Source organism: Patella vulgata, chromosome 1 (genome assembly GCF_932274485.2).
Source record: "Patella vulgata chromosome 1, xgPatVulg1.2, whole genome shotgun sequence".
Taxonomy (NCBI): Eukaryota; Metazoa; Mollusca; class Gastropoda; family Patellidae; genus Patella; species Patella vulgata.
The window spans coordinates 72,450,869-72,477,347 of NC_065879.2; the positions used below are offsets into that span (position 1 = coordinate 72,450,869).

Consider the following 26,479-nt stretch of genomic DNA (forward strand, 5'->3'; position numbering starts at 1 on the left):
ATATTAGCAAAAATGTTTCATTTGGTGCTAATTTGTTATTTATATAATTATTTATTGTCCATTTTTATCTCTACCACAGTATACGTGAACCCAGAAGAGCAATCAAGAAAATCGATGTTGTTTTTAATTCATACTTTTATTAAATTAATTTGTCATAATAAGCTGTTGATGCTTCAGACAACCGCTTCGTAAATGTTCGTGGCGACCATTCAATCCTAAATCATATTGTGTAATAACTCGAGTTATATTCCAAACACACCGGATATTACCGGAATATGTCGAGATATGCCGAATAGTGAGAACACCATCGTCTTCGGTCACGTTCTTGTGTCAGTGGTTCGTTCGTTTCTGGGGTTTTACGTCCACTTCCACCTAAGGTGATATCGTAGACAAGGTGTCAGTGGTGATGCAGCACGTATTTATAGTCTTGATTGTTCTTTAAATAATAGGAACCCGTGGTGGTTTTCCCTTGTGAGCGATGCCGTGTCTGGCAAGGACAGCGTTTGGTCGTTCGTATGAAATGAAAAATCCAAGTCCCGTGTGGGCCTACACATTGGCGTGCACGTAAAAGAACCCTTGATAGTTGAAATTCGGAACAAGAGTAAGCTGTAGTACAGTGTAAAGCGTATGCCCGTCTTCATTAGCCCAGTCGGTGCAGAACATCACGGTTTAATAGTCTGAATGTCCTTTAAATAATATATGCCAGTAAAACAACCAGTATTAAACGTAAAGTGTCATTCACGGTAATTTGACAATCTTTTCACGCTACTCTTGTCTCCATGGAATCCGTTTTAGCGCCTTTTGATAAATTTTGTATTCTTCGTGTATGTTTTGCCAGCAAACAATTATTCTTGCGATGGACGGATCTATGGTCCTGGCTATAGGGTAGTGATAAAGCACGGGTGTTGGTGGGTTTCCGTTGTTGGACGAGAGAGAGAGAGAGAGAGAGAGAGAGAGAGTAACATTTTATTTCTATAATTCGCTCGCGCGTAGGGGCCTTTAGTTGTGGAAGAAAAACGGAGGATCCGAAGAAAACACACGAGGTTGGACAGGCGACCCTACTCCTTGTCTAAACCACGCCAGTTAATTCAGCGGCAGACCTTATGATACAACGCGCACTCGCTAACCATTCAGTCCCCCAACCCCCCCGTTGGGCTCGACCCAGTTCCAGGAGAAATCGCAATTTGTGATTTTTAATCTCTGATTATACATCATAATCCGACTATGACGTGTTCTGATGGACACTCTACAAACCAATGGGCTTGGAAAAACCCTCGAGTCTAATGAAGGAAAATTCTGACTAGTTGTTCAAATGGAACGAAAAGTTGGGGTTGACCAAAGTAAAAGTATTAGTGTGCATGAAAATGTTTCTTACACTCGTTTAAGCTTATAAATAATACAAAAACCTCCTAATATTCACAAAATGACCGAAGTATTTTGTTGATGAGACGTAAACCACGTTGATTTGCATTCCTAAAGATTCGTTTTGAGGTTTTTTTTAAAAACGTTAGTATTAAAATACTAATGTCGTTGTTGCGGTTAGACTCGGTATCCGGTTTGGACCGCGCTTGTGCTCGATTGAAAATGAATCAATTATTTAACTTTCGTCCACTATTTTCATATTGAACTAATTTAGAACAGCTGAGAATTAATTCATCATGTTGCTTCACTTTTATTTTCACTGTCCTTGGATTACAGAGATTTTAAAAAATCCATACCAAGGGATTTATTACTATTCCTTGCCATAACTCCATCCTGCACCAATGACAAGGGGAAGACCACGTTGGAAAATATCGAGGAACTTTCTCAGCGAACACCGGGATTGAACCGGGGACCTGCTGGTTAGTGAGTCAGCAATATAATCACTGAGCCACCGTGAATCCTCACACAATACCCCCCCCCCCCGTAACGTAACTCTCTTTCAGGAATATATTTTCATCCGCGCCAGTCTCTGAGCAACAATTCCCAAGACCATTCTTAAATGACATATTCCTTTCAGTATATCGATACCTTTTAAAAGGGGTTACAAGTCATTAATATTTCAATGTGGAAGTAGCTGTTAATGTTGATGACGGATCAGACTCTAGTCCCGTGATTGGGGGTCGTGCTAACACCTAACATTGATTGCAAAATTGCTCGGTTTACGCGATGTTGTTATTCCTTAGTAATTGAACGTAATAAAGCGCATAGTTTATCATACATGTATATACATATCAACATGCAATGTATTTTGCGAAGACATATACATCAAGAAGAATGACAAATAGGCCTTCAGGTGTATTGTGGAATATAGACTTCTCTGGAAGGTTTACTTGAGCTTAGTTTTTCTGAAATATAGAGAGACGGTGGTATTTGTGTATTGGACATTTACTTCACATGTAATTGATCTTCAACAATGACATGACAAATTCTTTATTTACCTTATAAGGATTTCCCCACCAGACGTAATAACTTCTCCGTCTGCCTTTCTCTTCATTGTGAGGATCAAATGGAGTCTTTTGTGACATGTGTAATTGGACGAGTCGGGGTAAATGGAGCTTTAAAAAGTATAATGAGAAACAGAAGACTCATATCAGAAATATTCCTAAGGAGATGAATAATAACGACTAGAATATTCATTGGAAGCAGCAATTGAATATGATTGTGAATAACAAATAATTGATTTTTGCTCAAATTACAATTTTCCTAGATAATCAATTACAATCTAACAAATTGTAATTGAATGGAACAGCTGACATTTAGTTCAGTTTCAAATGTAACAAAATTTATGTTTCCGGATTTAACAACCTCTAAGCATAATGGTACACGCGTTGTACGTCAATCAATTACAATCCACGAATTTTTTTTAAACGGAACACAAATAATTTGTTCATCAAAAGACAACCGAAAAAGGAGCAGCCATGTATGCTATCATTTACAACCAGTAGTGACAGCTGTTGTGTAAGAGACAGAGTAGGTACACCCGATAACAATCTTGTTTAGGGAGTTAACATAGCTAATAAATTGTGACTGTAATTTTGCATTGAATCGAGGGTCTTGGAACATTTGTAATTGAACCATTGAAATTTATGTAACACAAATTTCTTTTTTGTTTTTCAATACCTCGACCCTTCTTCCCTTCCTCTCCCCACAAATCAAGGAGAAGATATGTTTTAAGCCAGCGTAAGCCTAGAGGTGTAATTAATAGGATGTTGTTATCCGAGACATGGTCGATATACTGGAATTGACATATTGATAGACTCGTTGAAATTTAATCAATGACTTTTTAACTGCTCTACTTTCTTATGGAAACGTGGATTTTTTCTCGTTGTAATTGATTAGTATTTTAAATTCTAATGCTACTTATGCAAATAAAACGGAACAATTGAACATACTTTTGTAATGGATTTTTAATGTGATATACACTAATATCAATTAAAATGCACCACGATATCTTCCAGTTGAATATGTTCAATCAATAAAGTAATTTTAGAAACCCAATACAATTGTTTCAAAAGTTTAAAGTTTGGAATATTCTCGCATGATTTTACACTCTAAATATTTGGATGTTCCCTACCGTAAAGGAAACCGCTGTTATTCCTGCTACGCTGCTTCAGTCTATAAAATTTGAACTTAAATTTTAAAAAAAAACAACATAATTGTGTCGTATGAAATTCCTGTATCTCATCAGCAACAATGCTTCGTTTTGATTATTAACTAAATTATATTTAGCATTGTTATAATTGATCTACCTCTTTCGTGTGCGGTGATTGATGTCGACTGTCCGCTCACTTCTATATCGTTCAATCTTTTATTATTAAACTAATAGTTTGGAAACAGCGATACATTAAGAGAGAGAATTTATCTCAGTATGGCATCCAAATGGAAAACATTAAGTGCCTCTTTTCAACCACAAGAGTCGAAATTCGGTAACCTCGTCTGTCAACCCGTAGCTACCAAAGACAACCCTTGCAAAAATGTTCCGAATAATAAGTTATCGAAGACTGCTCTATCGCCTGAAAAGATTTTAAGCAAATCGTCAAAAACAGCTCAACCAAAAACTCCAGCACCGAAACATGGAAGCCAGTCATCTGAACGGAAACTTGACTCGGAAATCGAAAAAAATCTGGCTGCATTCTCTTCAAAATCTAAACCAGGCTTGTTAAACCGGAACCTAATAATCCCCAATAAAAGCTCCGAAACTAAAGGGAAGGAAAGGACTTCAGATCCCGGAAACAGGGGTGCATTAAAAGCCAAGACAAAAAATCACGCAGGATACTTGACATCATCACTGTCAACCATGACCCCGACCCGGTCTAAAAGCGACACATTTCAGCCTCGTTCACCAAACAGTGAAAATGTACGTCAGACATTCAAGACAAGAGGCAACAGTGAAAGGCACGTGAATTTTAATTCCAATTCGCTGTCAGCCAGCCACATATCAGAACTTCAATCAGCAACGTCCACTCTATCAGAAAAGGGCGCAAAAATTGAGTTTTTAAGCGGGAATTCGGCCGAGCTAACAAGGTCTCTTAATCGACGTGCTGCCCAATCATGTCAACTAAAGAGGTCTGCTACCAAGCAAGTGGTTTATTATCAGAATCGATTTATGGTTTTAGAGTCTATTTCACTGCCGAGCAGCCTTCACCAAAAACTCAAAGCAGGTTCTATTCATTCTGGCTCATTACAACTTGCTCCTGATGTAATACAAGCCTCGATCAAACAAGACGTTGATCGAAAACGATCAAATCAATCCGGAAAACGACTGGATATTGATTCTGAAGAGCAAGCTTTGGCGGCAGATGTTAACACGCGCTGTTCAGGAAGTGATAAAAAGCGCGTGGCCTCGGGACAAGCAGACGACAATTTGGTCCCGAACGAGGAACGCATTGACAATTGCGCCACATGCGCTACGAAAAATACATGTGCTACAAACATGGAAATGGACGCATCCTCCGTTACTATGGATGCACGTGCAATTGAAATAGTGATAACGGATGAAGCGGATAATAGCAGGCGAGTGAATGGCGCTAAACAGGCGTCAATTTGGAAAAGAATTGGTCGCGTTCTGATTGACAATCGCATGAAAGGAAAACCCGATTGTGAACGTGTGTTACGAGGACATCCTGAAGAAAATATAGTATTAAAGCGCGTTTTAAATATTATATTTATCATCATAGGGGTGTGTTTACTTGTTGCAGTTTTCATCGTTATCATATATACAGCAATCGGTAAGTAAAATTAAAATCATTTTCGCAAGCTCCATTTATTGCCCTATATTATGCAAAACCTACATTTTACGATTTCTTTTTTTATTTTACAATTTTATATCGATTTTCGTTTACCGCCTACTTAGATCATTGAAATACAACGGCAGGTGTCGGTCACATTAAACTACAATATACTTACTCTCGCTATAATATATAGGTATAATATTGTTCATTTTATTGCTAAATTCAGTATTTAAATTTTCATTTTGATTTTAATATAAATGCGCCTTCATTTTACCCCGCCTCCACAAGTTGTAGAAAAAACCCCACCAAAAATAGTTTTTAAATAATTTGTTACTTACCATCTTTCGAAAGCTATTTATATTCTAATATTTACTATACATCAATCATTTACTTTATAACTCGAACACCATTGTTTTTCAAAAACTTTTATTTTAAACAATGCACTCTTGTATTTCACTAATTACTCTAATTTTACGAATTAAGTGAAAAAATGAAAACAAAATAGTAGTATTATATCTTTAAAATATCATACATTTAGTGAAAGCATTATATAATACGGGTCTATCATGCCTTTATTGATTATACTATAACTTTTTAATAATGGCTTGAGTTTATATCCCGCGCTTTTATTCTTCTCGTTCATCGCACATTTCGTAAAAGTAATCTAAAACCGATACAGTATATGGGACTTAATAAAATGACAATAATAAGTGTACAATATGAGATTTTTATTTTCCAGCTTGCGTTATTCCTTCACTTCAGTTGAATACTGCGCAGAGCATAATACTATTAGATACAAACGTATTACCTTGGATAGCCGATGCGCAAAAAGGACAAGGGGACCCTGAGCATTTGGTGCCACCAATGTCCAAAATCGAGGCATCACCTAGGGTGTAAGCCCTATCAATTTTCATTATTTTGTTCAGTATCTGGACGGGGGTGGTGGGGTATACTCGTTTAAAAATGTTCCGGGTTGAATTCTTTCAATCCATCGAAAAGTGCGAATCGAGTAAACACGATAGTTTCCTGTGACAAGGCTTGCGTAAACAGAATATTATCCTATCTAGACCATTGCTGAAACGGTGGTTGAGTAGCCGAGTGGTTTAACGCGTGCAAATATATCTGCTATTTCGCATGACTTTTTCCATTTTGGGCACAATTGCGTGGAATTTGTGTAAAGCTTGGGCCTACGTTTTGTAGCCACGATTTCCTAATTTGCTTGAACGAAGCCCCATATTTAAAGCTACTGGTGCGTATGTTCCGCAACTTTTTCATATCGGTCCAATAATTGCGTATTACTATATTTGTGAATTTGTGCGATTTATAACCAACAACTACATGAAGGTCGCTGATTTCCTGTAATAACTGGTACTGGTGTTAATGATACTGGCGCGGAGTCGCGTACAGAGAGGGGGATAGGGGAGCATTAGTCACACATCCAATCAAAGAGTGAAAGTAAAGTTCAGTTTTTGAAATTTGAAATTATCGCTGTTAAATGTTTTGTACAAGCTGTCTTACATAATTTAAATGAAAAGTTTATATCGTCTGGTTACATATTTAAAGGAGCTAAATTCCTATTCTTTGGCACCTAGAAATGGACACAAATGGGTCGCAACGCATATATAGTAATGTAATATGAATGTATATAAACTAATTTACATTCAATTGTTTCTGTTTTTACTGTAATTTATAATCAGTTACGTTCGGCGAAATATGCGAAGAGTCCAAATTGAATGGCAGTCTTTTCTGGTTATGACAGTCTATAATTCTCGTGTGGGTTATGTTTAGCCTCGTTCATCGAGTCGCTACATTTTGAAAATTTCGTTTTGTTTTAAATATTGGATATCAGAAGCCCAACTTTTTACGGTAAGGTGACATTATCAATGTTGATTTATATTGACCAATGAGTCGTGTTTGCAATGTCACAGACTGTGGATGATATTGAGTGAGAGACTTACCTCCTTTAAAATGTCTTCCTTTATCGCATTTCTCAGTAATAGTCCCTATACTTGAGTCTTAGGGGCATGTTATATTGGGTCTGTAAGAATTTTTGGTTTGGAATTGACATGGCCGTGGGATGTCTTTTAACTAGTTGCAGCAAGAAAGAATCAAAGTCCTTGATATGTACAACTAACCTGTCATTTCACCGTTGTAATGTGACCATCAACATTCTGATTACCGGAACTTCTCGAAAAACCATGACAGATCTCTACCCGATGGACTAAAGGTCAACAACTCACATAATCAGACAGCATGTAGCCTTTGCGACTTAGTAATACGACAATATCAACAAGATACGTTTTCTTCATTTTCTTTGCACGTCGATGAAATCTGTATCCTAGTTCATTCATTGTTTGTGTGAATCTGTTCGTTTTTATAGACCTGAATTCGTATTATCAGAAAAATGAATAGTTTCCCGTTGGCTGAATACCTAGTTATTTTCTCAATTCCGACAAGTATTTGAGGGTTGTCGGGGGTTTGCAAATAATTTATTTTACACGTAGTGTGAGTTAATGTAATAAAAACTAAAAGGATACGTTCGCTTAGTTCCATAATAAAAAATCAAGAAATTTGCGAGTTCGATCTATTGGTTGATTAAAATGTAATTAAAAACTGAAACATCTGTTAAAACAAAATTTTTTCAGGCTTGATCTAATATATTTGAAAATAGAAAGGTGAGCTGGAAATGTTTTGGACTTAATGAAATCGGCACATCGTTTAAAATTGGGAAAAGAATAGGATGTTCTTCGATAAAATTCAAAGATGTATAGGAAGCAAATATTCTGAGATGAAAATCTTTTAACATTAAAATTGTGTATTTCCGAAGATAAAACCGATTACGATATAACCGATTTTGTGTTGAATACAACGGGAATAAGAAAACTGAATTAGTATATGTCCGCCAACGGAATGGGAGCTTTATTGACAGCCAAAAATCTGAAAATGAAAACGGAATGGTATCGAATGCTATAGCTGGTAACTATATGTCGTTATATGAGGCCGGGCATCATTACTGACTAACAAAACCTTATGGTAAACGAACATGAAACTATTTAAATTGGACTACAAGGTTTTCGGTTTTAATTTGGTGGAAAGTTTACAAATATTCTGGAATATGTAAGCTATTCCATAAAACGATATGCAAGATTTAGTGTTAAAGAAACATTGGATATCACCGCCGGTGGGTAACAGAATAATTTTCGATTTGCCTTGATGCAAATGTACATTGCTTGGATCTAATAAGCAGGCGAGTCTTGGAATCTTTTGTGATTTGTCTAGGTTGCTATGAAATCAATTAATTTTTTTTATTGTTGAAAGTGACAATGCTTCGTTCTTTAGGTTATAATTGTAAACGTTCAGTGCCCTGACACGTGATTTTAGTCATCGCAGGGCGGTTCATCAATACTTTTGTTTCACAATAATTGCAATTTCCAGTCCTGTAATCTGGATTGTGATGATGATAATGATCTCTAACACTCTCTTCTTTCTGAAGGTAAATTTGTTCTCGGTTTCGAAAATAAAGTTCCACATCAGGACATCTGACATTAGATATATGTTTATTTGTGCAGTCAAGTATATATAGTCAGTTTATGATAAGCATACAGGTTTTCCTAACGATTTTGGAACTTGCTGTACATCTAATAAGGTAAGATTTTTTGTAGGTGTTTACTTTCATTTCTGGAGACATCATTTTGATTTACGTTGTCCCAATGCTGTTTATTCAAATTTAAGCAAATCTGCAGTGTTTTAAGAAATAAACAATTTGAAAACAGTATCATATATAAACCACATTAGTTTGTTATGTGGTCTTGGTTGAGTTTGTCCAGTCTTTGTATGCTGCTCCCATTGAAAAAGAAATAGAGACTGCTTGTCTGATGTCAAATAAAATTTAATGATTCGAACGATGAACTGTAATATTTCAATGACAGAAGGTAATGATTCAATGATAAAACTTATTGGTTTAAATGATTAAACAATAATTCCATTGTTAAAGATTAAATTTATGATACAACATAATGATTGAAATGATAAAACTTAATATAAATAAATATTTGAATGAGGCAATTCGATAGCTGTTTCCTAAGGCTAAAGGTTTATTTAAAGGTAAGGATTGAACTGAATGTTATCTCCAGCTTATATATATAGGCCTATAGTTCAAGAATAATTCCCTTTAGGAATACAACGTCTGCTCTTATTGGTGATATTCAGAGGACAGAATATAAGGAAATATTTAATTTAATCTTTCAAGAAACCCTGCAGATGTGTTTATTGTCAATCAACCTGAGAAAAAACACATTTTAGGGCTTCTTAAATAATCATGCTTTCAACATTTCAATTGGCTTAAAATCTTTTCCTTTTTTGCATTAAATAGATTTGAATAATATAATATAAGGAGTTGTAAAGTTCAAATATAATGAAATTATGAAAGATGGAGGACCAAAACTTTTGGGGGGGAATTGAATTTAAAGTCTGTTTGTAGCATTAAAAATGAAGATGAGATTGAAAACAGGCTTGACAGTCTGATTCCATTTGTAGTCTTTAATACAATTGTGTGTGTTTTATGGAGGGTTGGATTCCAAAGATGGTACAAGAACGTTCACCACCCTGACCATTTGTGTATCTCAAATCAAGCAGTAGTTTCATATTTCTTTTGTGGGTCTCGCGAAGGATGCTTAGGATTTCACAAGCCTGCTATTTCAAATGGGCGTTGCTTTGTGCACTGGTTAGAAACATTTGTTACTGTACTTTCTTTATAACGTTCAGAGAATACTCTTTAAAACTTCATCTAAATAAATTAGTAACTGTTCTTCCTAAACTTTGTGTTAAAGGTTATTGCTTGAGTAAATATAAGCCTCTTAAGGATTATTGACTCTCAGGGTGTAGGTGGTATAGCTGACAACTAAACTACTGTTACATCTTATTTGTTTGTGTAATCAACTGAGATCCAGTATACATATTGGTAAATTCATTTTGGTCAATTGCCGTTAGAATTCATAAAAGGATGGTAGAAAATGGTGTACCAAGATAAAAATTTCTATCCTTTTAATTTTTCCCATAAAATCATGAAACCTTTGCCATACTTTATGTTTAGCAGTAAATGTCATAGTTGACATTTTATAAATGGATATAGACCATAAAACATTATTAATTCTAAATGTGTGTATGTTTTATAGTCATATTATTGACATTCACAGCGGTCCATCTCCTTCAGTATTATATTCATATCAAAACTCCTACAGAATACAATCAATATACCCTACTATTGTCCGATGTATAAGACCCATTTTTTTCAGAGTTTTGTACATTTTGGATGTCATGATAACATTAAAGACATTTATTGTATTTTGTGTGAGACAAGATGAAGTACATCTGCATATTGCAGGTCTTTCTTTGGGCCTGAAATGTTTTCTAAATTATTAATTAGACATTAATTAACTGATCCAGACAATAATTAACTCTCGATGGCATCAGAATTCTCCGATATCAAATAGATTAGAAAACTTCAGTCATATTTTTATTTAATTTAAAAATGGGGGAGCGAGACTTAGCTTCGAACAACCAGTAGTCCAGTACGGTGGTTGAAATTATTGCACACGTCTTGTCAAGACTAATATCTTTGCTCGCAATAGAGTAATTTGAATGAAATTTTCAAATTAATCATTTTACATTATCTATTTTCCAACTCTTATAGCAAGAATGGCTAGCTCTTTATCTAAATCTTACATAATGCATCTTTAACAATCAGGTGTTTTGATATGATGCATTTTTAGTATATTTTGATATGTGAAAGTTAATATAATGCAATATTTTGTTTTAATAATTGATAATGTTTTCATTAATTTTTGCATACAATGGGTTAAATTCGTGCTATGAAACTTTACAGTAACGTCTACGGTAGTTAACAGTAAATAATTTGACATAAAGTAACACTGTTTTAAATCTTAATCTTTTATCACAAATAGACAAAATAATCAGGACACATTAATATGGTCCAAGAAAACCACACAGTTTGGAAGCTTTTCCCCCTGGATGTGCAGAGGGTCTTGTGTTTTTTCATGATCTATGGTGTGTAATACCTTACAATATCTCCCCCTCCCCCAATATCTGCTTCAGCTGTCTATACAGCACTGGAACCGACTATATCATTACCTTTATTCAACTTCATAAATTCCCGATCATGTAAAATAATCAAACATTGCTTGTTCATGCCGCGAACATATTGTGACATTTAGATTACATTTTAGAACTACTGGAATTCTTCACCTTATTTGCCACCCAAGTGCCACTCTTATACCTGTAGCCATAAAGATAGTTATTTTAAAATGGTTTACAGTGTTTACATAGACTATTGAACAAGCTGTCACATGTAGGTAGATCATTTACATATAAATTAGGAGCTTTATATACATTTTATCTACCATTTATCAGAATAGAACACGATAGATATTTTAGGACAAAACAAATTAATTGTAGGCCTATATTAAGTTACCGCAGAATTTTTTTTTTATCATGGTATTGATTTATGCTAAGGAATCCGAAAATTGTCAGTTTTATAACAAAAGGACTTGGAAATCCTAATATTTCATCATTCTAAATTTTTAGAAACAAATTTAATGGTTTGATTCTCTCAATAACTAGCAGCTGAAATGTTTAAACAGCTGCAGCTTCGATCACCCATTACAAAACCCTGCACCTCATTAACTAAGTCTCGCTAGCCTGGAGGTCGGGTGTTCGATCCCTGCATTGGCCGAGAAAGTTCATCCAGATTTTCAGGCGTGGTTCTCCCTTGTCAGTGATGCAGGACGGAGGGGCTGACAAGGAAAGCTGTCTAGTCGTTCGGATGGGACGAAAAACTGAGGTCCCGTGTACACATTGGCGTGCACGTAAAAGATCCCTTGGCAGTTGGAATTCGATATAAGAGTAGGCCGTAGTGCCGCTGTCCGGGCAAAATTTCCCTCATAGTACACTGTATGGCATATGCCCGTCTTCATTAGCCCAGGTTAGGAGCAGAACAGTAGGACGTTAAACCCCATTTCATTTCATTTCATTAACTAAGTGTTTCTGAATTTTCATGAAAATCACAAGAAGAAGCCCATGGGCTGAAATGGTTGAAAGGCTGTAAGCACTGTTCACATGATATATTTCTGTGAACTTAATGGTACAAAATCTATTGAATATCTTAAGACATATTCAAAATGTACCCCGAGTGATTGCTAAACTTCATCAGTAGAAAAACATGACATGGTTTGATGACCATCAGGTTTAAATTGGAGGAGGAGATGGAGATATGTAGTTCATGCAAGACAGACCATTTCCACAAAAAATGCTTCGACCCCCAGAGTCTTTGACCTGGTCGAGTGAGGTCAAGTCATATTAGCAGAAGTTGTAGGACAAAGTGAACTCGATTCACCAGTAAAGTTTTACTTGAATTGGTCAATGCATCAAGGAGCTAGACCAAAAACTGTAAAAAACAATTATGGGTTGTCATTTGTATGCAGGACAACTAGATCATAGATCCTCCTAACAGCCAAATTTGATCAAAACGCTTGGACAAACAAACAAAATGACATCTTGACAATAATGGTTAAGCTTTCCAATAATTTTGTCAATTTTAAGACTCGTAAACATAAATAAGGAAATGTCTACTGGGTTCCTTTACCTTAATGAGAAGAGAATATAAATGGTAAAATAATATTTTTATTGTGGTTATAAAAATTAAGTTTAGAAATTTAAAAATTAAATTAAATGGTATTAATAAAGGTCATCGGAAAAGGTTCATAATTTTTTTAAATAATGCAAGTAATTATGTCAACATATCCTTTCAATAAGTATAACATGAACCCGAATGTCAATATTACCTGCAACATGAAAATTTCAACATTAGTAATTTCCGCCATTCTCCGTGGGTAGTCGTAACTTTCCGTAAATAAACAATCTGTGATGACATTTTAGTCCTTCTGTTCATATTCTAGTCTATATTTCTATGTGCAGAAGGACTAAAATGACATCACGGATTGCTTATTGACGGAAAGTTACGATTACGAGAACGGCAGAAATTACTTATGTTGAAATTTACCTTTTGCAGGTAATATTGACATTCGGGTTTGGGTTATACTTATGGAAATGATATGTTGACATAATTACTTGCATTATTTAAAAAAAAATTGATGCTTTTCCGGATACCTTTAAATTAACATATAATCAATTTTATTTCATGGTCTATAGTTACAAGCCATGGAAGTGTTTCTGTTTACCTTTTTGATCTGTTAGAAAATTAAATTGTCATGGCCTTACTACTACCTATATGCACATTGTTTAAACAACACCTGTTTCCACAGTCATTGACAGCAACTATATATCAATAACAACAAATGATAAGAAAAACAATATTTGTCAGACACTGAATTAATAGCAGAAAATGAAAAAAAAGTATAGGTGTCAACATTGAATAGATGGTGGAGACATATGGATTCTGTAGAATCAAAATATAGCAATAGAATTATAGATTTTGTTTTTAGTGTAGAACTCTTATCAAATCAAAAGTACAAACTATATACAACCAAACCCTTTCTATGACATTTTGTATGGTGATGAAGATGTAAGAACAATACTAAAATATCAATACAGGCGCGGATCCAGGAATTTTTGCAGGAGGGGGTTTGCCAGGTTCCTATTAAGGAAATCTGCCATCATCGTCTCTAAATTACATAGGCATACATACAAATTGAGCTTTTTAAAGAGAGAAATCATTTTTATAATGATGTAGGATCACGTTGTGATTTAATTTCATTGATGCAAGGCATTCATTTTATTTTATGTAGCTGAGTAGGGTGGGGTTTGTTTCTTTGCACTTTCAATGATGTTAACATAGATCAAACTGGTTTGTGTGGGAGGTCACATTTTGGCGGTCAAACAGACAGTACCACTAAGAGGAGTCTGGGCAAAGGGTCAAAGTATGCCCAGGCAAGGGCCAACAAAAATAATTAATACACTAAATAAACTGCTTGATTTTTCTTTTTGCAACACAAAAAATTAATAATTATATATTGATTAAAAATATTGCATAGATTTTTATATTTTACGAAAATTTTTCAAGGGGTGCAGGCTTTTGAAAATAGTATTTGCGTTTACCTAGGCAGATTGCTGTAGCCTCAAAGTAATAAAAGTTTCACTGAGGGTTCTTTATTTTTCAATTACAACCATTATTCATAATGATAATGATTAAAAGTTCAAATTTACGAAAATTTTTCAAGGGGTGCAGGCTTTTGAAAATAGTATTTGCGTTTACCTAGGCAGATTGCTGTAGCCTCAAAGTAATAAAAGTTTCACTGAGGGTTCTTTATTTTTCAATTACAACCATTATTCATAATGATAATGATTAAAAGTTCAAATTTGCTAAAATAAACAAAAAACTTCAACAGCAATTAAGTAATAAATTTATTGTTCATATTTATATTGTGGTATTTGGATAAACACTGAGCCAAATTTACCTGTGTTCTTGTCCCAGATGGAAATTCGGTGGGTTAAGGTAGTGTCCTGTTTAATTCTCTATATAATTTGTAAAACAATTACCTGAATCAAGGCGGGTGATAAAGGGGTTACAGGTAAATTGTCATTTTCCAGTGCGATTTATAGAGTCATGGTGAAGGGTTGGTGTCAGATATAGCCTTAATATTTTAAACCTTGCTCTGTTAGAGATATTGTGCTTTATGGATTTGTTGAGAATTGGACTAGGGTCCCTAAATTGGTTAGTGTGTATCAGGGTGTCTACTTCAAAATTTTCATTGTCGGTCATTTTTGATAATGCACAGAAACTTTATATTTCATATTTTTTATTTATGGTACGCTATCGTGAATTCACGGGTGTTATATACCACACAAAAAATGTATATTGGACTACGAAATAAAATATTAGTAGGGCATATAGTAATTATTTATTAATGTTATAGTCCTTTTTGACTATTTAAATAGGTTTCATTATCAAAATTTCAACTTTGGTTAAAGATAAATAATTAAAGAGCTGAATCATCCCAACGTAGCCTGCATGTATTATCATGTGCTCTATAGAAAACACATTGAGTATATTCCTTTGAAACTGGTTCTGGGTTTGAATGCAGATAAGAGATGCCTGTTAATCCTGAGCTTTTGACTTGTATTTTCTTTTCAGTATAAATTGCTGAGATAAAATTATTTGAATATTTCATCACTTACAATTAGCCCTGGGATCCAATCATTTGATATGTACAATTGTTATTTATTACTTGCAATGTCTGTGTGTATTGTATGTTTTATCCACTGGTTTGCCTTATGGGTTTTACTTACTGTGGTGCGGTCCTCCTGCACTTACTATTAAGCAAGCCAGCACAGCCAAGCATTTGTTTCTATGAGGAAGTATATTGGAATTTTTCTTAATACATGTCTTGCACTATAAAATTATTTTGATGATATTGCATTGCTTGGAGAAACCAGTATAGCCAAACATTTATTTCTATAACAGACAACAATCACCTTTATTCAGGAATTCTTCTTAGTACAACTCTTACACTATAAAATTCCAGACATGGGCTGAGAGGATGATTTGTATTCTCTCTTTATATAACTGATCCTACTCAATGCTTGTTATTGTCTAACTGTCACTCTATAAATACTTGATACAGCGTCAATCATAGTTAAATTTGTTCTGATTTACACACTCACCGATTCCAACAAATCCTGATAATCCTATACATGTACCTATTGTTTTTGATTGTGTCTGTAACACTAGGATACAAATCTGTTTGTTTGTCTATGCATGTAAGGTATTTATGTAGGCCTATAGATTTTATATTGAAGAAAAGTCTTGTGATTAATACGGCGCTATCGATTCCATCAAAATCGTGATAATGTCTTTGTTATCAGTAGGATACTTGTATAAAACAAATGGATATGTTTAATCTTCTGCCAGTGTGCATTTAGGGATGTTGTGTGAACTGGTGTATCATAATAAAGCTCCTTCCATTAAGCAGTCTCAGTTTTTGAAAATGAGAGACAGGGTTGATGTTACCTTGGGCGTCACACATGGGGGGGGGTCCGACCCCCCCACCTCAATTGTTATTCTTGGGGGGGTCTGAATATACTTGGACCCCCCAAAAATTTACATAGTAGGCCCTAACTCCTATTTATTTACAACAGTTATTAGGATTAGTTAAGATTCTATCTGTATAAAACCTGTACATATCCTAATATGGTTTACATTGCTAAAAAAAAACACAGAGAGAATCATCCTGGAAACATGTGTGAAGTGAAAAGTAACTGTGTTCCATAAAATTGTGTCTAGTTATACATACAGTACAAGCTACTAATGTAATTTAATAACCCCTTCCTTATCAGTTTGTGACCATCAAACTTATGTTTACTTTTTGAAATCCATTTATAATACACAAAATGTACAAAATACTTTAAATATCTATACAACTTTCTTGTAAATGTGAATGTGTATATGTATATAGTATTGTAGTTAACAAGGTGATTGTCAAATATGCATCCTCATAACAAAAACTATGTGATCAAGTTTTGTTTCATTTGGTGTGATGTTTTAGTTTAACCCCGTAAAATATGCCAAAACAGTGTTTACAGAAGACTGAAACTTAAAATTTTTTTTTATGGGGGTGGCCCCCCAAACCCTCCCACACTCTCCCTATCGCACTACATCGGCTGCTGCGCAGCCTCATGCCTCTGGCATCACAGATTGTCAACATTTTATATAATTTCATTTGCGCCCCCCCCCCCCAATATATATTTCACGGCTATGCCTCTGGATGTTACCCTAGTACTTCTTAATAAAGATACAGTAAACTTTGCACAAGTCGGATTCGTATAAGTCGGATCTTCGCTCAACTCGGATAAAAAAATTTCTGACCCTTTGATCCTGCACATTTTTCGTATTAAATTTCTGCGTGTAAGTCGGATTTCCTAAGTTGGATCTTCGCTCGACTCGGATCAAATTGTTCGGTCCATTTGATCTAATTCGGCTTTTTTCCTTCACCGAAGTCGGATCAGCAGTATGTTCAGAATTTGACTAAGTCAGTTTCGTCCCGATGGTCTAATACACGGTTAGGTATTCCATGCACAGAGCCCCAAAATACTTTCCCCTATCATTTTGACTCAAATCATTGAGTAAAATGGGTGCAGTCAAAGTTCGACTGTCCGGGCAATTGAGTCTATGAATAAGTTAAAGATTTGAAGATTGTAAACATTGAGCAAGTTGCAAGTGTGAAAAAGGGGAAAACACACATTTATTCAAATATTTAAATCTAAATTTTCGGATGTGGCGAGTACGATTACAATGCTTCCAAAAATAAATTTGTGTGCGCTCTGGAGCGGGAGTACAATCAAGCTCCTCAAAACACAAGGCCTGCCGGTGTTCCTCTTTTGAAGAATCAGACCTGACATGTAGAGGGTTACATGAATTATACACTGACGGACAACAATATACTTCCCCTAATTAGAAATAGTATCAGTATTCGAAAAATATTGACCATACCCTGCCACAGATGTAACACCCATCACTTCCTAAAGCTACCTAGAGCCGTAGTTTGGACTTGGATTTTTCATTTTCCCCCACTTTTTGTATTTTGATTGCACCTTTAACTTATTTTGACCAAACATGTCACATTTTATGACATATTTTGATCGTTTTGTTGCTAAAAAAACAGGCTGTTTAAAAGATCTATTTCTTGTAACCCCAGTCGTCAAATTTATAATAGCATACCTAATTGTAAATAGATTACATTCAAACAGCAATGTTAGTAAGCTTATAAATCTAGAAATAATATGAATGAAAAAATTGATTATTACATTAGGGGAGAATTCAAAAAGAAATTCAATCATGCGTTTAAATTTAGCAAGCCAACAAAAGATATTGAATTTTGATATGTAACAACGCAACGTTAACAGTGTGTAAATATGTCAAAGGGATTTTTGGTGTGAAAATAATTGATTTCAGGTCAAAAAAAAGTATTATGAATCGTATGACATCCTATATGTAATATGAAAGTTTTATGCACAAAGAATGACTTTGCGTTCATAACAATTTAACTTATCGACTAAGTGTGTCATAAAGGTCAACTTGAAACAAGAAAAATAAGTTTTAAGTTCAGTGACAAAAAAGCGAAAGAAATGGATTTTAGCTTCCACTCGACACAAATTCATTTTCATACGAACATATTTTATTTCATTAATCAGCATGAGGGCAGGGGTCTTTAGCAGGAAGAGGATACTGGACGACCCGGAGAAAACCAACGAAGTTTGGCAGGCAACCCTACTCCTTTTCACATGTACAAGCTTGGGATTGAAACCACATATCACTTGACTCAATAACATAAGGTGCATGCATTAGACCACTCAACCAACCAACCTACCCATTGTTCAGGGATATTTTATTTGGTGTAGGCCTACTATTTTATCTGATTGTACTCCATGTTTAATGAATTTCAAAATTGAATGAACAAAATTATTAATGGTCACTTTGAATGTAGATTTTTGTATTCAAATATTTTAAGTCATTATTATAAACGGATATATGATGAAGAAAATCAGTTTTTGGATTGTGTTTGGTGCCTTTTCCAATTTCTAGTTATTTTAGTCTATTTTAGTGTTCCAAAGAATAGAGCTAGACGGCCTTTAAGACAGCTCCCACACAATCAGGCGCTTGTCGCACAACTTCATTTTGTACTACGGGCACAAAAACATAAACTCTATATGCCTTCTTGTTACTGTCTTATCTCCAATCTAGTTTGTTTATCAATGAACATGTATTAAAATGTCAAATGTTGCCATTAGGGATTTAAACTAATCACTTGATTTGATATTTGTTTATTTTTTGCAATGTCTGTTTATGTGTAGTGTGGTCTTCCTGCACTTATTAATAAGGTAAAACATATTTTTAAATTATAAAGACAATATGGGTAAATAAGGGTGTCGAAAGGAGATTAGTTAAGTAATAAATAGAATAATTGTACTGCTGTTGGTAATGAAAAACGATTAAAACAATATATACTATATGTCGAAATGTTCTCAAATCTCGGCTACTTTTAAAGCTGCTTATTCTCATTTGCATTATTTGAACAATAACTAATTTTTCACAGCTTAAAATCCATGCTAAAATGATTGGTTAATTAACCTTAAATTAAGAAAATAAAAACCAAAATATTATTGTGTTCAGAGGACACCAAATGTTGTGAAACTTTCAATTCATCGTATCTTTGTATGTATTGAATAGGATTGCATTATTTTTTGGACTGACATACCTTTTAGAGATGTATTGTTATTTGCAAGGGATTAAAAATTCATCGAATGACGATCAGTGACTTAAATTTAGTAATATAGGCTAATTGATATTCTGGTTCTAATATAATGGCAAGAATTATTTATGAATGATAACATGGCCTAAAAGCATTATGTGTTGACATTGCAAGTACTTAAAATATGTGGTGGCTATCAAACCTGAAATTGTGTTTCTTCTCATCCCTGACATTAAACATTAAATTCTCCAAAGATAGAGATGAGTTGAATTATCCATTTATCCAGACGGCATCTGGTTGGATTCACTATCTGACACTCCCCTAAATTTAAATAGTATGAATCAATATTTTAAGGGTTGTAAAATTTAAATGACTGTTAGTAAGGAAGAATTGATCGATTTGAATACCTTTTTTTTACGTAAATCGTTTTTTTTTAACACAAAAGCTAGTACTTTTGATTGTTATAAACTCTATAATTAATCTTTATTCTGGCATGTTGGAGTATTAATAAAGTTGAAAGTTGTTGAATCTTAATCTATATTGTACATTAAAAGTATCCATTAAAGAAATTAATGGCATCTTCAGATTCTTATTAATGTTAAAGGTGAAATTACTTTATTTGTTAGAATTACACTGAGGACATATTTCTTGAAAACATTGTCTTTTTAATTATTTACTAATTACACCATAGCTGAAAATAGACTGCCATTTTAATTATAAAATTAACTAACAAAACCAAGTAAATCAAAATAACAGCACGCAATCAGTTCGTAAAAAAAAAATGTAAAAAGTTTCTGATATGCATTATTGACAATACATGAAGACATGTAACGAAATAGATTGGATGATACTAATGAAAGAAAATGAAATGGGGTTTAATGTCTTACTATTTTGCACCAACCGGGCAAATGATGATAGGCATACAAAATACAGTGTGATATAAGAGAAATTTTGCAGTTACTATTAATACAATTTTTAACAAAGCGATGTCAGTAATATAAATGTTTTTTGTTTTTTTTTTGTGCCATTCAGAGGACTAGATGGATGCTTTTTTTCCCAGAAAAACCATCCTGCACTACTGACTGACAAGGGTGAGATCTAAATATTAAGGCCACCTGCAGATTCGTCAATGTGATAAGATGTAAACAGGGTGGACCTTCTTTGGTTGTGTACATATTTTTCATCAAAAAGTGACTAATCAGCAAGTTTGATGGCAGATGATTAAGAAGACATTATTATGTTGGGCTGGAAATAAGAAACCAAATTAGAGTTAATAAATAGAAATGGATGGATCTCGTATGTTTTATGTGATGCACAGTATATTAGTTAAACTGATTGTCATTTGAGAGCATTTGAAGTCCTTGCAATGTACAATTTTGTGATAGTTGAATCTCTACAAGGAATTTTATGGTTTAATTTAGGTCCGTATTTTTCAAGAAGATTATATAAACAAGCCTGCACCACCTACTAATGTTTGGTAGAATCTTTTGATGGGCCTCTTATATACCTTTGATATTTGGTTTTTGTTTTTTGAGTACAGCATGGAATAATTTAACTGTGCATTCGGGATGGGCACATACATATAGTGAGAAGCATTGACAAGGCACCACTGATTTGAAATGCTAATAAGACATAATGTAGCTCAAATGTTTTTTTCGCTTGATTGTAATGACAGCAACTATTGATTTTGGTGCATGCCCACCCCCTAGGGGCTGTGCCATGCCAATTTTTTTTATATTAATATCTTGTCTGTACATTCTCTACAGGTCTCAAGTATTAACAGATTTTGTTCAAATTTGGTATGACCAATCATTTCAATAACAGGATTTTACTTATTTATATTGGTCCACCCAACCCCTGTCCAACCCCCAGGGGCAGAGCCATGCCCAATTGTCTACAGGTCGCAATTCTGAATAGATCATCTTGAAACTTGGCATATTTATTCCTTATAGCCTGAGGACGGCAACTATCGATTTTTGTGCAAATCCCAAGTTCGATCCCCAGAGCCACGCCCAATTATTGTGTTCATCGCCTACAGCCCGCAATTCTGAATGGATTGCATTGGGACTTGGTATACTTATTTCGTATACCCTAAGGACGGCGACTATTGATTTTGGTGCATGATTGCCACCTTGGGCGTTGAAACACCCACTTTTTTGGTCATCGTTGCAATTATTAACATATTTTGTTCAAATTCGGTATGATCAGTCATTTTAATAACAGGGTTATACCAGTTTATATTGGTTTATGTTCAACTCCCAGGAGCAGAGTAACGCCCAGTTTTTGTGTTTATTGTCTTCTAACAGGAATTCTAAATGGATTATCTTTGAACTTGGCATATTTATTCCTTATGCGGTAAGGACAGCAACTATTGATTTTGGTGCATGCCAGGACCCCCAGAGATGGTGCCACACTTACTTTTTTGTTAATATTTTGTCTGTAAATACTCTACAGGTTGCAATTATTAACAGATTTTGTTCAAGTTCGGCATGATAAATCATTTCAATAACAGGATTATACCTATTGATTTTGGTGCATACCAGGACCCCCAGAGACGGTGCCACACTTACTTTTTTGTTAATATTTTGTCTGTAAATACTCTACAGGTTGCAATTATTAACAGATTTTGTTCAAGTTCGGCATGATAAATCATTTCAATAACAGGATTATACCTATATTGATTTTGGTGCATGCCCCAACCCTCAGGGGCACAGCAACATCAAATTTTTGTGTTTTTTGCCTACAGGCCGCAATTCTGAATGGATCATCCTGGAACTTGACATATTTATTTATTCCTTATTCCCAAAGGATGGCAACTTTTGATTTTGGTGCATGCCTGATCCCTAGAAGGGGGTGTCACACTTACTTTTTTGTTAATATTTAGTCTGTAAATTTGGGTAAACAAACCAAACACCTAGCCTTCTTTGCCTCTGTGACAGTGTGAGATGGTTCCTGGTGTGTGATTACAGTTTAGCACATGCGCAGTTGCAGGAGTCAGCTCACATCCCCTAAGATTTTCTCACAGTCAAATAGGAATCTACACTATTCACTACCAATATTAAATTTTACAGTATTACTATATCAGGAGAGGGTATCAAGTTTCTATAGTTTGTTTATTTCGATAAAAAGTAGAAATACAAATTGATTAAGGTGTGGATTCACCAATAAAGTGAACCGTAGCAATTTGCGTTGATGGAAAATCTCTGGTCGCGTGACGCAGAGCGATATTTTCCCGCGAGTGTCTCCCGTATATAAATGGTAGATTCGCTTACATTTCGATAATTTTTCAGTTTGAATCTTTGCAGATATTGAGATTGATATTAAACTATTACAACACAATTGCTAGTAATACATTTAAATAAAATAGTAATTCAGAATCGTAGATTGAAGCGGGCTATATTTCAGCTGCTGGCTGTCAGATTTCATGCAAAAGTCACGTGACCTGAAACCCCTAATATGAGTAATAAAACAGATAGGCTATATTGTGAAGTTGTAAAAATTTTAATAAGAAGTACAAAATTAAAATAACAATGATACAGAGAAATCCCAATCATATAAAGACCAATATTCAATCAACAAAATAGTTAATTATTAAAACATCAAAAAGTGAAACAACTAATCACTAAAAAAAAAACCAACGGCAACAAATCATGGATGATAGAACTATCAATTTCAAGCCAATCAACTTAGATCCTTTGATCATGTAACTACTGATCACTAAAACAACAGCTAATCATGATAACAAGTATATTTATTAATGACAAAACTGTAACCAATGTAATACTTTTTCCTGAACTGATCAGTGATCAGGAACCATCTCACACCACCGGTAGTAGATATAGCTTCATTGTTAATGCTAACAACAGTTTTGGACATGCGCAAGTGCCCGGGAGCAAACACACACCGGGAGTCAATTCAAACTGTCACACCTCTTGTCCTATTACAGTCAAGAAATCTTATTAATTTTCAACAGTTTCAGATAACCTGAACCACTAAATTGATCATCTGCATGATTACCAGCACAAGTCTCATATAATAAATGTTAGCATTAGGAAGAACTATTGAAACCAATAAAATTTTAATTATTTCTGATATGCTTGTTGGGTGTTACCCTTGATAATGCTCCCATTAACTACAAAAGAATAAATATGTAACAACCTTATTAGTAGATTACTCATTGCTCAAACGACTTAGCTACTGTTGGATGTTTCATCGGGTGTTGGAGATTTTTTTTTATGCTGTTGCTGTTCCTTCTTGTCTTTCTGTATGCCAAAATGTAAGTAACCCACTTTAAGTTGACAAATTTGATTATATTTCATTACTGACTAGTTTTTAAAAAGCTTAGCTCTCGCTTGAATCGACAGCCATTAGTTACGTGTGACAAAGCGTAAATGTCCACTTGCATTAATCAATTATATTTATGCTTTTAGAAATTATATAAACGTGTGAGTTATTATCTGACATTAAGAATCACAATACATTGTTATTGATGCATTGGTGGCTGTTATAAAAATTACCATATATATTAGATTGATATACTGCCATCCTCATCTAATATGCTTGTATGCAATATCAATATAATTGTAGTCAGTGTGATATGGAAACATACTTCCATAAAATATTCTAATAATAGGCTATAAATGGTTATGAGGTGATTGAAAATATAATCAAATTTAATAGAAGATCAACAGCAGTGTGGCCCTTTAAATAAGTATGAAGAAATACTTTTGTAAAATATTCTAGCAACAGCATCTTCAGTGGTCTAAATCGCAATTTAATTTCAAAACTGCAAACTATTCAAAATACTGCTGCAAGGATAGTCAGTTGTGCCTCAAAACGTGTACACACCCAACCACAACTAAAAGATCTTCACTCATGGCTGCCTGTCCATTCAAAAATATGTTACAAAATTCACTGCCATGTATATATATGTCTCAATGGAACTAGTCCAATATATCTATCTGATCTAATTCATGTCTACACTCCTCAACGTAATTTACGATCCCAAGACCAGCATTTACTAGAAGTTCCCAAATAACCTTCAAACTTTCGGATACAAATCTTTCCGGTTCAGTGCTCCTAATTTGTGGAATTCCTTACCATTAAGTGTAAAATGTGCACCTTCCCTGGAATCATTCAAATCGCAATGAAAGACTCATCTGTTTGAATGTGAATAAAGTGTATTTGACCAAATATACTGTTGTGTAAATGGTGAAAGATACACAGTGTACATAGTGTTTGGCACTTTGAGCATGCATACGTGTATGGAAATTTGCACATTATAAATATACACTATTATTATTATTAATATTAATGGTTATGAGTTATGACATTGGTACACAATACAAAGACAATTTATGTTGGTTTGTGATTGCAACTATAATCACATTTTAAAAAATTGAATAAATTGTGGGTTTAACGTCTTACTTTTTAGCACTGACCGAGAGAAAATGTTGCCCATACAGCAATTCCAACTGTCAACAGTTCAGTTGGACTCACCATTCATTTAAGCATGCGCCAAGGTGTACACAGGACCTTATTATTGTCCATACCATCAGAACGACTAGACGCTGTTCCTTGCCAGACCCTCCGTCCTGCCTAACTGACAAGGCGTAATCATGCAGGAAAATTACAGGAAACTTTCTCATCCAATACTGAGATCTAACTCCAGAGCTCCTGGTTAGTGAGCCAGCACTTTTCTCACTGAGCGACTCCGAAATTTAAAAGCAGATCAACTGCATGGTTTCCCTTTAAATAACAAGTTCGGCTAATATTTATACAGTCCTTTTATTAGATTTGTTTCCTGCCATATTCAATAATTATGGTAATTTTATGAACAATTCTACAAGGAGACTAATTGGTTTCTTGTTTTCTGGTAAGAACATGTACTCCTCAATCCTTTAATTATTTGCCTTTTGTTGTCAAGCATTGATCCAAGCATTGGTGTTCAGCTATGAATTTTTAGCAATCAGTCCATCAAATCTTTTTATGCTTTGGTTTGTTTTTCTACAGCATCAAACCTTTATTTGATAATGAAAGAGATAATATCATGACAATGATTATTATAAGATGAAATGGACCATAAACATGATAAGAATAAACATTTTACTGATTTAAAACCATGTATGTTAATTAAGTATGTACAAATACTACTAATCACACATTCTTGCTTATGTTAACAAGAACTTTGGATTAAATAAATCACTATTGAATATGTAATTGCTTTGACGGTTCAGGTACCTCAGAAAAGAATTACATATTTAGATTATAAATCTCATGTAATGCTTAAATAAGTGGTAAAGAACATTATCAGCTCTTACATTCTGGGCTGACAAGCAAACACCAAGGTCCACCCACGTACACATTAGTGTATGCACATAAAAGCACCTTAGCGAAGAAGTGTAGACAAAAACTCTCCAGGCAAAGCAATATTCTCCTCACTTGTACTGCACATGTAGGTATGTAAGGTATTGACGAAAAATTAAACCTGGGTGCTCTTTTTGGTGCTGTGTGATTGTTCCTTTCTGTGGTCCACTTAAAGTAGCTAAGTCTCTAACTCAATATCATCCAAAACCTTTGACATTGAAAACACGAATTATTTGTCAATTTTAATCAACATTGGTGTTGTGATCTTACCGGGAAAAGATGGGCTTCTGATATCCAATATTTAAGACAAAAAAACATTTTACGATTGGTACATGGATTGTGTACCATAATGCATTTCAGCGCAATTTGTAACAAATGACTTGAAGAACGAGGTTAGACATATTCCGCAAGTCATGTCAAACGGTGACCCCATATTCTTATCTGGAGAGCATGCGCCATAAATACTATCGGTGTAGACTGGAATAACCAGAGAGAGAGAGAGAAATGGGGTTTAACGTCCACTCGACACAAACTAGGTCATTTCGGGACTAACATATGGTTCAATTTTATTTACATAATTCGCTTGCGCATAGGGGTCTTTAGCAGTGGAAGGAAACC

The 26,479-nt window shown here is 34.5% G+C and overlaps 2 long non-coding RNA genes across 2 annotated transcripts in view; one reads left to right on the forward strand and one right to left on the reverse strand.

The window, feature by feature from the left end:
* LOC126823481 (uncharacterized) overlaps positions 1-2,435 on the reverse strand; it is a 29,673-nt gene extending 27,238 nt beyond the window's left edge. The window contains exon 1 of the long non-coding RNA XR_007681180.1: positions 2,421-2,435. This is a non-coding gene — a long non-coding RNA (uncharacterized LOC126823481). The remainder of the gene's footprint in view (positions 1-2,420) is intronic.
* A 2,422-nt stretch (positions 2,436-4,857) lies between these two features.
* Positions 4,858-26,479, forward strand: part of LOC126823508 (uncharacterized) — a 66,446-nt gene continuing 44,824 nt past the window's right edge. Inside the window, exon 1 of the long non-coding RNA XR_007681192.2 lies at positions 4,858-5,210. This is a non-coding gene — a long non-coding RNA (uncharacterized LOC126823508). The remainder of the gene's footprint in view (positions 5,211-26,479) is intronic.